The sequence below is a fragment of the Penaeus monodon genome, chromosome 18 (genome assembly GCF_015228065.2).
Source record: "Penaeus monodon isolate SGIC_2016 chromosome 18, NSTDA_Pmon_1, whole genome shotgun sequence".
In the NCBI taxonomy this organism is placed as follows: domain Eukaryota; kingdom Metazoa; phylum Arthropoda; class Malacostraca; order Decapoda; family Penaeidae; genus Penaeus; species Penaeus monodon.
Window position 1 is genome coordinate 46,249,272 of NC_051403.1, and position 13,020 is coordinate 46,262,291.

General features: G+C 36.7%; 1 protein-coding gene across 1 annotated transcript in view; it reads right to left on the reverse strand.

Moving 5' to 3' along the window:
- Positions 1-13,020, reverse strand: part of LOC119584806 (zinc finger MYM-type protein 4-like) — a gene marked incomplete in the record, with an annotated part of 39,347 nt that overhangs the window by 9,364 nt on the left and 16,963 nt on the right.

Here is a 13,020-nt window from a genome sequence, read left to right on the forward strand (position 1 = left end):
GAAATTCGATTAATTTTTTTTCCAGACCTCCGACATTGAGGTGTTATTGTTAATGCTTTGTAGGAACTGTTCAGTGTTCATTTCTGTCGGGGCAGGTATACTGAAATGCGGATTTCCTTTCCGTAGATTTCCAGGGTCTGCTGCTATATTAAGTGCGTGTGTATATAAACGCCTACTTGTCGTTCTCTGTGTTAAGGAAATCTTGAAGAGCCTACTTTATGTAGACAAGGTATGAATGAGAATGAATATCTTCACAATACAAGAGATGTATTTGACCGGTTTCGATTGCGTCTTCGTCAGAAATACATGTATTTCTGACGAAGACGCAATCGAAACCGGTCAAATACATCTCTTGTATTGTGAAGATATTCATTATCATTCATACCTTGTCTACATTTGCCAATATGAATACGGTTCAGTCTACTTTATGCTTTCGTTGACGCTTTTAATAGGCCACTGCGGTAAGCTTGCCTTTAATGGAGATTTCACTGTTATATGTCCATGCACACGGTTTTCTAAATTGGTTATATTACCGGCTAAGTAAGAGACCTTCCTTTTCGAGATTACCTGCGAGTAGAAGCAGAGTTAGGGAAAAGCACCAGACACATGAAACTGCGTTTGACATTCCTTCACCAGCTGAATGTATTAAAAATCATTGCTTGGATTTACTCACTACAGTAATAAAACATGATTTGCCTCCGATCAAATACAGATGTCCATGCCATTATCAAACCAAGGTGTAAGAATCTAAGCTAAAGAGTTCTTGCTCTAATGATATGTATGATACACATATCGCGAATTAGTGACATAATACACTAGATTTAGTTGTTTTCAAATACCGCGAGCTCTGCCTTTGGTCCCTTGTTGGTCAGTCAGTGGACCTTGAAGAGTTAAAAAAGAGAACGGACTCAACATATACTTAAAAACTTGAAACATGTTCCTAAAGACGTCTGAATAGAGTTCAGTGTGATAAATATTGAGAAAAAAGTATGAATAAGAATGAATAACTTTACGTGCAACAATTATGTACTTGACGCGTTTACATTACATCATTAAAAACATGTATCAATAATATTACAAAACTTATAAACCAGACACAAGCTGAAAATTAACGTAACAGAGATTTCCCGATTCGGTGTTCACCGCCGTGATGTTTCTGTTTATCACTACCGCTTAATCTATTGTGCTTAATCCATTTGTGATAATGGAGCTAATGTATGGTTATACATATGTTTTGTTATATATATATATATATATATATATATATATATATATATATATATATATATATATATATATATATATATATATATATATATATATATATTAGTTACCGACATCTTGGTCTGACAGCCCAGAGATACGGATTACGCAACCAAGGTATGCAAAGTTCTCTGTGACTTCAACGTCCTCACAGAAAGCATGGATCTAACAGACCCTAACAGGCCCTCAAAGTTCTAAATCTTGGTCTTGGTCCAGGAGACCTTTATGCCCAAGGGCTTCACCTCATTGCCAAATGCATCAAGAGCCGCCACCAGTGACTCCAGAGACTTAGATAGGATAGCAACATCATCGGCGAAGTCAAGTTGATATTGCCCAGTGTTGCTCCACAATGACTTTGGATAGTAGCTCTGCCCATTATCCAGTCCATGCAGGTGTTGAAAAGTGTTGGTGCAAGGCACAATCTTGCCTCACCCCTGATTAACAGGGAAGAAGTTCGACAGGCCCCCACCACACTTTACAACACTTTCAGTACCGGTATATTGGCTTTCTATTAGGCCAATAATCTGTGTCGGAATTCCCTTAAGTCTCAGAATCTTCCATAGCGATTCCCGATGCACCAAGTCAAACCCCTTCTTAAGGCCAATGTAGGCTGCAAGCAACCCACGACCGAACTCACGACGTCGATCCACAATTATTCGAAGCGCTAGGATACGTCTATTGGGGGACTTGCCAGGAGTAAATCCAGACTGCTCCGGTCTCGGGTGCCTTAGTAGGGGGTCGCCGATCCTTTCAGAAAAAATGTGGGCGAAAACCTTGCCGGGTATACTGAGCAGTGTATGGCACGGTAATTGCTCCCACTCCAATGATCCCCTTTCCCCTTCCAGAGAGGGATGACCACACCCCTAAAACAGTTCGGGGGGAATGGAGCCAGACTGCAAATTTGGCAGTCAAGACTGCATGCAAGCTTCATGCCATGGGTTTTCATGCCCAGCAGTTCAGCGGGGGATATCATATTGCCTGTGGCCCTCCCACTCTTCAGCTTAAAAAATTGCCAACCTAACCTCAGTTGGGGAAGGAGGTTCCTCGCTGAGGGGTGGGTCCAGCACAGATATTGTGGTACCACTTGATTAAAGCTATCGGGTTGGAGGGACTATCTGGTACACTGCTCAAATACCTAAAATCATGAACCCCAAAAGATCTGAATGATCTACCCATCCACTGAGTAGACTGAAGTCATCTGGGAGGAGGGCTTCGAGTTCATTTTTCTCAGCGATTGGAAATCGGGGCAAAGTCATTTACCAAGAAATGGTCTTCAACCTCCTCAGCAAGATTCCTGATGAACTGTTCCTTGCCCCTTCTAAGCAGTGTCCTAGCCCTACGAAACCAAAGAGCTAAGCAAGTCCTGATTGCCATTCAGCTGAGCCATGCAACACACTTCAGTGGCCTCCAATTTTTTCCAGGAAGATGAAATTCTGTCTTGCCCTCAGGCAACCCCAAATGGACTCCTGCGCTGTTTTTGAGTGTTTTGTGCTTGGGGAACTCTACAGAGTAACTGGGTCCATCAGTCTCCAAGTTATGTGAATCGATCAGAGACTGCCATGGCATACCCACGGGCACACTCACCCTCTCTTAGTCTGTCCAAGTGAAACACACTAGTGGCCACTGGGAAAAATGAGGATTTTTGAGTGGATCTGTAGGGTAGCCACAACCAGCCTATGGTCAGTGCCCCAGAACCCTGCAATTTTGAAGGATCCTCCATCGGTGCTGACAAGAATGTGGTCAATCTCCTTGGCCACAGTACCCATATCCCTATACCATGTCCAGTAATGCAGGTGGAGCACTGATACCAGGAGCCAGAAATCCTCAATCTCGGGGACCTGGGATCAGCTCTCAAGCCATGGGGCCCGGCATACATCTCCATAGCCAGCTTAATCATGGCCGGATACTGCATTGAAGTCACCCAGAACAATGCGAATGTCTTGCTAGGGGCAATTGTCTGCCATGGATGTGAGTTTTGGCATAGAATGCTTCTTTCACATCGACTATGCGAACATCAATAGGAGTATACACAGCAGTAAGAGATAATAAGCTAAAAGCATGCTTCAGCCTCAATGCCATAATACACTCATCAACCAGTGCTACCTCAACTACCAAGAGTTGAATTCAGCTGGAGATGACTACGGTACTCCATGGAGGTGATGACCATCGCTACGGCCGACCAGTAGTAGGTGTATGCCCCCCCCACTGATGCTGCCCTAAAAAAGGGAGTTTGGCAAACACACAAAATGACCTTTTTAAATTTTTAAAAATAAAATATATTGGAAACTATCTTTATATTTATTTAGTACTCAACGATAAAATACATCTTAAATCCCCAAAAGAGGTTTCTCAAATCAAAATAAAGAGTGTGTGAAAAACACTGTTTTATTTAAAAATAGTGTACAGACATACCAGGAATGATTGAAATTACTTTATATACACTAAAGGCCCACAAATTAAATTAACCAGAGAATCATGCAACTTGACTTTGAACTATATTGTGCAGTATCAAATTAATTCTATTCAAATTGCACAAACTGAGATACCCAGTCCATATCAACTGACGCAGACTCTCGCTCATAGTACTTAGCACTGTGTGGCCTTTAACACTAATGTATATATAAAAAAACTATGTAAACACAAAATATACCAGAACAAAAGATTTGCTGCCTAGCAATATTTTTCTCCTTTTGATATATTGCCAATGGTAGGGTTAAAACAACTTTTTGGGTTTCTTGTAGAACTGATTTCTTTTATGGCAATATCAGTTAAAATTATTGTACAGAAAAAACAATACAGTGTATAGAAAAAAATAAACATATAAAAAAGTTTAATCTATCAATATTGTCTAAGTATTTTTTTAAATTTTCGTTTCCTACCCCCTCCCCCCCTATTCATATTCAGAAAGATAAAAACCTTTTAATGCACACTTAAAAATTTTACAAAGCATCTTGGGGGATGATCACGTGATGTTGGAGCCAAAGTAAAAAAAAGAAAAGAAAAGAAAAGAAAAAAAAAGTACAAAAATGAGGGGAAAAAAAAGTTTACATTCTGTCACCAAATTTTTTGCACCAACTGCACTCCAGTAAATGAATTAGAATAGCAATTTTGGACTGCATAGTTATTTGTGGAAATAGAAAAAAAATTGGCTTTACTTCAAAAGTCTGTATGACTCTATCACTACTGTGCACTATAACAAGCATCTACTGATCTCCACTGAAAAAAAAAGACCAAAAAAAACGCCTTTACGTCCAGCGTACATCCCACGAACTGGAAAAAGGACTTCGGAGCAGACTTCCATTTAAACTCTTTACACAGTATTTAAAAAACCAGTCCCTATCACAACATAAAAATGCCTTTTACCTGCAACACTGACAAAAGAAATGTTGCATGTTATGCTATCCTTATCTACTATAACTGTACAGCATACTGCACTATCAAAGTGACTGCAGTGTTGACATTCAATGCATCTTGTCACATTGCTCTCTCTCAGGGAAGCTATGAACATTTACAACCTTTTCATATAAATGGGTGAATGATGTAACAGTTGGCATGAAACACAGAAATGTTTTGACTTTCAATGGTAAATTTTTATTTTAGAGGAAAGTACAATAATAATAAAAAATAAAAATAAAACTTTTCTTTTTACATAAAATTATTCCTCCAGTTGGGAAATTTTTTATAAAACATGGAATTTCAAAAAACTGTAACCAACCAGCATTTGTTGAGCGCAGGGAAAGCTTTTCATATATACTTCTACAGATGAATATGTTACAAAACATATGAATAAAAAAACTTTAAAAGAAGTAAAACAAAATAAAAATGAAAGGAAAATGGTCCCTCCTCCAAAGCATTAATCATTAAGAATGATTCAGCAGGGCATTAAACTTTCCAAAGCTGCTGTTTTCTGTTTTAAAGTTTTTTGTTACATCACATTTAAGTTCCTTTATAAAACACACTTCTTGCAACTTGCAACAAACTTGCCATTTCTCTCTGCCCTACCCTCTCAAAACCTGAGTTCAGAAGTTGTATTTTGCCGTTTTATCAAAAAACAAAAAATATAAAAAAAAAAAATTTCCCTTTCATTCATCACTTTTTTTTATCAATAATTTTCTTGAATTTTTCTGTCTTATAAATTACACTTTTTTTTTTTTTACTTATCCGCTCATTTTTTCTCTTTACCATTTTTCTCTAAAACACATAACTTACGTTTTTCCTTTTTGACAAATTTCTATTTTTTTAATTTTGATCTTTTTATGGAATTTCCTTTCATCATCATTTTCTTTTATTGCCTACACTTATACACCATCAAACACTTACTATATATTCTACAGGACCATTTTGTCATTTCTTTACTCCCACAAGTAACCTCAAGCACCACTCGTTCCTGTGAACGTCTCATGAAATTATCATGTTGCTGTCATGCTTTCTGCCTAGTCCTCTCTCCACAACCCCCCCACCCCCCCCACACACAACAAAAATCAAGTACATGTTCCTGACAATTTTCAAAGAGTCAGCCTAATTACTATCATTATCCTTATTTACTTTTAAAATCCCTGTACGTGTGTGTGTTTTTTTTGCATGTCACATAATACACAATTTCACTCACAACAAACATGCACAGATACACATACATAAATATCACATACATGACATACCTTTGTGCAAAGTTCTAGCTGTTCACATATCTAAGAATTTTGAAATTTAATGAAGTTCAATATAATCACAAAATAAAGAAATGTAAGAACGGATGGAAGGATAATTAATTTTATCTCTTATTTCATGTGGTAAACTCAGGTATTACACCATTACTTTTCTGGGGATCACGAATGAATAACGAAGGGCGGTTTCTAAAAGAGAAATGGTAATAAGTGAGATCCGAAACTGCCTAGAAAACTTGGATTTAAAACTGTGAGTGATGCATTGTATGTTATGTAAGTATGCATGTAAAGACTTGACCTTTCTACATCATACTTGTAAGAAAAACATGTTTTATTCTCTATAATTGTTTAAAAATTTCATCCTGACCTCACTTCACATTCCACCAATGCATCTTTATCTAATCTTTTAGTATAGGGGTTGGCTGGGTTTAGTCGTGCTTCAGCAAACATATGCACACCACAGTTGAGGGGGATTTCATCACTGGCCCCTGGGAGGATTTAGTTTATCATACTTAATAAAAAAGATGAAAGAGGGGAAAAGGATGAAAAAAGAAAAGGTAACAACTGGACAACAAAACCTTTCCTCTGTTTGGTTGGACATGGCACCACAACACCTAAAGACCTTCCTGCTTGTGCATTACATCTAGCGCCAAATCTTTTGACACAGACGGAGATACTTGGCAGCTCAGACCACAGGTGAAAAAAAAGAGGCCTGTGAAAATCGCCCAATCCAGCTAGCCCTGTTAGAAATTCTAGGACTAGAAATTTAGGTCAATAATAGAAAAATAGACATAAACTTTTCCCGAAGCTTATTATCTGTTTTCACACAAAAAAAAAAAGGTGATTCCAAATTAGCCAGCTGGAAAAAAATGGCCTGAATATACGGTGCCCAAGAAGTTTTGCATTTTTTTCACCTGGGGCTAAAACCTTATTAGACTACAACCTCTTCCTCAGGTGACCTCAGCGCCCCTTTGCTCAGAAAAAATTTGTTACTTCTTAGCACGGGAAAACCGACTCAATGCCAAACAATAAAAGAACACTCCCACATCTCATTAAATGATACCTTTTGATTTGCATAACCCCCGGCCACCTCTTACTCTGTAAAGGGGCCTCCTGGAACCCCCCGCACTAAGAGAACCCGATTCAGATTTTTTGGGAAAAGTTTGCTGCCCGTTTCAGACTGTGTTAGAACCAGACGGGGGATTTTTGGTTACAAAAAAAGGGTCTCTCCGGATACAGGGTAGATATTTTTGCTGGTTACCCACCCCTCTCCCGGGGTGGGGGGTGGAGTTAAATAGAATTGTAAAAATAAAATTATTTTATAAATTATATATATATATTATAATAATATATATAAATAAATATATATATATAATATATAATAATAATATTTTATTAATAGTATATATGTATATAAAATATATATAAAAAAATAATAATTATATATTGTATTATATATCTAAAATATAAAATTTTTATAAATTTATAAATTTTATATATAAAATATATTATAAAATTATAAAATATTTTATATAACATATAAAATATAATTTTTATATAATATATATATATATATATATATATAAAAACAATATACATATATATATATTAATATATAATATATATATTACAAAATATATATTATATATTTTATATAATATATATATATATATAATATAAAATATTATATATAATATAAAATATTATACAAATATATATATTATACAATATTTTTAAAAATATATATTTCAATAAATAAATAAAAATATATATATATATATATTATATTATATATATTAATTATAAAATTATATAATTATATTACAATTCTTTTAAAACTCCACCCACACCCCGAGAGTGTGCTAACCAGCGAAATATTCTACTTTATCCGAGAGATCGTGATACCAAACTCCCCGTCTGGTTCTCAACAAGTCTTACGGCAGCGAACTTTCCAAAATGCTAAATCGAGTTCTTTTAGTGCGGGGGTCCGGGGGCCCTTTTGACAGAGTAAAGCGGGGTGGCATGTTATGCAAATCAAATGGTATCATTTAATGAATGGGGGGTGATCGTTATTTTTGGCATTGAGTCGAGTTCTTCCCGTGTAAGAAGAAACAATTCTTGTCATGGAAAAGGGGTCTGCTGGGGTCACCTGGGGAAGAGGTTTAGTCAATAAGGTTCAGCCTGGGGAAAAAAAGAATGCAAACTTTTGGGGCAAGATATTTTGGGGCCATTTTTTTTCCAGCTGGCAATTTGGGAATCACCTTTTTTTTTTTTTTGTAAAAACAGAAAATAATTTCGGGAAAAGTTTATTGTCTATTTTTCTATTTTTGCCCAAAATTTCTAGTCCAGAATTTCTAACAGGGCTGCTGGTTGGGCTGTTTTTCACGGGCCTCATTTTTTTCCCCTGTGGTCTGGCTGACCAGTATTCCGTCTGTGTAAAAAGGAGTGCGCTAGAGTAATGCCAAGCGGGAAGGTCTTTGGGTGTTGTGGGGCCATGTAAAACCAAACAGGGGAAAAGGTTTTGTTGCCCATTGTTCCCTTTTTTTTTTTCATCCTCCCCTCTTTCCCCTTTTTTTAATATGTACTGAATCCTCCCGGGGGCCCCCAGTGATGCAATCCCCCTAAAACTGGGGTTGCATATTTTGCTGAAGCACGACAAAACCAGCCAACCCTATAAAAAAAGTTTAGATAAAGATCATTGGGGAATTGAAGTGAGGTCAGGTGAAATATTACAATTATGGAAAAACATTTTTTTTTCTTACAAGTAAGATTAAGAAAGGTCAAGTTTTTAATGATACTTACATAAAAACATATGATAACTCCATTTTTGAACCCAAGTTTCTGGGGAAATCGATCCCCCTTTTACCATTTCTTTTTTTAAAAAACCACTTCTTTATTCATTCGTGATTCGGGAAAAAGTAATGGGTATACCTGAGTTTTCCCACTAAATAAGAGATTAAATTAATTACCCTTTCCATCCGTTCTTACATTTCTTTTTTTTGTGATTATTTGAACTTCATTAAATTTCAAAATTTTTAAAATTTTTGAACACTGAGAATTTTTGCAAAAAGGGTATTCATGTAGTGTTTTTAGTATTGTATCTGGCATGTTTTTTTGTGATTTAAATTGTGTATTATTGACTGCAAAAAAACACACACACTTTACAGGGTTTTTTAAAAGTAAATAAGATAATGATAGTAATTTGGCTGACTCTTTGAAAAATTTTCAGGAACATGTACTTGATTTTTGTTTTTGTGTGGGGGGGTGGGGGGTTTTGGGGGAGAGCTAGGCAGAAAGCATGCAGCAACATAATTTCATGAGACGTTCACAGGAACGAGTGGTTGCTTGAGGTTACTTGTGGGAGTAAAAATGACAAAAAGGTCCCTGTAGAATATAAGTAGTTTTGTGGGTATAAGTGTAGGCAATAAAAGAAAATGATGAGAAAAAAAATTCCATAAAAAAACAAATTTAAAAAAAAGAAAAATTTTTTTAAAAAGGAAAAACGTAATTTTTTTTTTTTAGAGAAAAAAATTTGGGAAAGAGAAAAAAAGAGCGGATAAATAAAAAAAAAAAAGTGAATTTATAAGACAGAAAAATTCAAGAAAATTATTGATAAAATAAGTGATGAATGAAATGGAATTTTTTTTTTTTATATGTTTTGTTTTTGATAAAAAAGGCAAAATACAACTTCAAACTCGGGTTTTTTGAGAGGGTATCAGAAGAAATGCAAGTTTGTTGCAAGTTGAAAGAAGTGTTTTTTAAAAGGGAATTTAAAATTTTGGGATTAAAAAAAAAAATTTGAACAAAAAAACAGCAGCTTAAAAAAGTTTAATGTCCTCTGAATCATTTTTAAATGATTAATGCTTTGGAGGGGGCCCATTTTCCTTTCATTTTTTTTTTTTTTACTTTTTTTTAAAGTTTTTTATTCTTTGTTTTTAACATATTCATCGTAAAGTTATATGAAGTTTTCCCTGCGCTCACAATGCTTTTTGGTTACAGTTTTAAAATTTCCCATGTTTTTAAAAAATTTCCAACTGGGGGAAAAAGTTTATTAAAAAGAAAAGGTTTATTTTTTTTTTTTTATATTTTTGTACTTTCCTCAAAAATAAAAATACCATTAAAAGCAACTTTTCTGTGTTTTGCCAACTGTTCATCATTCACCCTTTATATGAAAAGGTTGTAAATGTTCAAGCTTCCCTGAGAGAGAGCAATGTGACAAGGCCCTTGAATGTCAACACTGCATCACATTGATAGTGCTATCTGTACGTTGTAATAGGATAGCATAACTGCAACTTTTTTTGTCAGTGTTGCAGGTAAAAGGCATTTTTATTTTTGAAGGGGATGGGTTTTAAATCTGTGAAAGGTTTAAATGGAAGTCTGCTCCGAAGTCCTTTTTCCAGTGGGTGTACGCTGGGCGTAAAACGTTTTTTTGGTCTTTTCTTTTTCAGTGGAGATCAGTAGATCTTGTATAGTAGCACATAGTGATAAATCATACAGATTTTGAAGAAAAGCCAAGTTTTTCTTTTTCCAAAAATAACTAGCAGCCCAAAAATTGCTATTCTAATTCATTTACTGGAGTGCATTGGTGCAAAAAATTTTTTGGTACAAATGAAAAACTTTTTTATTCCCCTCCTTTGTACTTTTTTTTTTTTTTTCTTTTCTTTTTTTTTTTACTTTGGCCCCAAACATCACTGTCATCTCCCAAGATGCTTTGTAAATATTTTAAGTGTGCTTTAAAAAGGTCTTTACTTTTTTAAATATGAATAGGGGGGAGGGGGTGGGAACGAAAAATTAAAAAAAAAATACTTAGACAATTTGATGAATTAAAATTTTTTTATAGTTTTTTTTTCTTACACTGTATTGTTTTTCTGTACAATAATTTGTAACTGTTTTCCCATAAAAGAAACATTTTCTAAAATTAACAAAAATTGTTTTAACCCTCCCTTGGAAATATATAAAAAAGGAAAAAAAATATTGCTGGGGCAGAAAATTTTTTTGGTATTTTTTGTGTTTACAATTTTTTTTTATTTTCATTAGTGTTAAAGGCCACACATGCAAAGTATATGAGCGAGATTGCGTCATTGATATGGACGGGTATCTCAGTTTGTGCAATTTGAATAAAATTTAAATTTTTGATACTGCCAATATAGTTCAAAGTCAAGTTGCTGATTCTCGGTTAATTTTAATTTTTGGGGCCCTTTATGTATAAAAATAATTTCAATCATTCCTGGTATGTCTGTACACTATTTTTTTAAAAAAACGGTTTTTCACACCTCTTTATTTTGTTTGAGAAACCCTTTTTTTTGGGGGTTTAGATGTTTTTTTATCTTGAGTCTAAATAAATATAAAGATGTTTTTCCAAAATATTTTATTTTTTAAATTTAAAAAGTCTTTTGTGTGTTTGCCAACTCCCTTTATTAGGGCAGCTCAGGGGGGGTGGCATACACCTACTCTGGTCGGGCCGTAGCGAGGGTATCACCTCCATGGAGTAGCCGAGTCATCCCCACTGAATTCAATTTTGGTAGTTGAGTAGCACTGGTTGTTAGTATTTATGGCATTAAACTGAAGATCCCTTTTAGCTTCATGTCTCTACTGCTGTGTATATCCTTTTGATGTTCGCATAGTCGATGTAAAAGAACATTCTATGCCAAACTACACCAGGGCAAAATTGTAGCAAGACTTCGCATTGTTTGGGTGATTTAAATCAGTATCCGGCCATGTTTGAGCTGGCTAGGAGATGTATCCCGGGGCCCCATGGCTGAGAGCTGACCCATTCCCGAGATTGAGGATTTCTGGTCCTGTATCAGTGCCCCAACCCTGCTTTACGGGACAGGTATAGGGAATGGGTACTGTGGCAAGGAGATTGACCACATTTTTGTCAGCACTGATGGGGTCCTTCAAAATTGCAGGGTTCTGTGGCACTGACCATGGCGGGTTGTGGCTCCCCTACAGATCCACTTCAAAAATCTATTCTTCCAGTGGCCACTAGGGTGTTTTCACTTGGACAGACTGAAGGAGGGAGGGTGCCCATGGGTATGCCAGGGCAGTCTTGATTGATTCACAAAAACTTGGGAGACCGATGGACCCAGTTACCTGTAGAGTTCCCAGCAAAAAACACTCAAAGCAGCGCGGGAGCCCCTTTGGTGTATCCTGAGGGCAAGACAGAATTTCATCTTTCCCGGAAACATTGGAGGCCCCTGAAGTGTGTTGCATGGCTCAGCGAATGGGAATCAGACTTGTTAGCTTCTTTTGGGGCGTAGGGCGGACCTGCTTTGAAGGGGCAAGGAAAAGTTCTGGAAACTTTCTGAGGAGGTTTAAGACCTTTTTTTGGTAAAAAAACCTTTGCCCCGTTACCAATCGCTGAGAAAACTGAAATCGAAGCCCCCCTCCCAGATGACTTCAGTCTACTCAGTGGATGGGTAAACTCTCAATCATTTGGGGTTCATGAATTTTAGGATTTGGGCGTTTTTACCAGATAGTCCCTCCAACAGATAGTTGAATGAAGTGGTACCACAATATCTGTGCTGGACCCACCCTCAGGAGAACCCCCTTCCCTAACTAGGTTTTGGGTTTTTCATTTTTTTAAACGAAGAGTGGGAGGGCCACAGGTATATGATATCCCTGCTGAAAATGCGGGGGTGAAACCCATGGTAGGCTGCATGCTCTTTACTGCCATTTTGGGATTGGCTCCATTCCCCTGAACTGTTTAGGGGTTGGTCTCCCTCTCTGGAAAGGGGGGGGGATCATTGGGAGTTAGCAATTACCGTGCCATTACATGTCAGTAACCAGGCAAGGTTTTTCCCCACATTCTCTGAACGGGTCGGCGACCACCTACTAAGGCACCAAGACCCGGAGGGAGTCGGTTTACTCCTCAAGTCCCAATAGACCGTATCCCAGGCTTCGAATAAATTTTGGGGTCGACGTCGGGTTGTCGTGGTTCTTCCCTACATTGGCCTTAAGAAGGGGTTTTACTTGGTGCATCGGGAACGCTATGGAAGATTTGAGACTTAGGGAATTCCGACACAGATTATTGGGCCCAATAAAAACCAAAATCCGGTACTAAAGGGAAGGGGGGGGGGTGTAAGTTTTGGGGGGG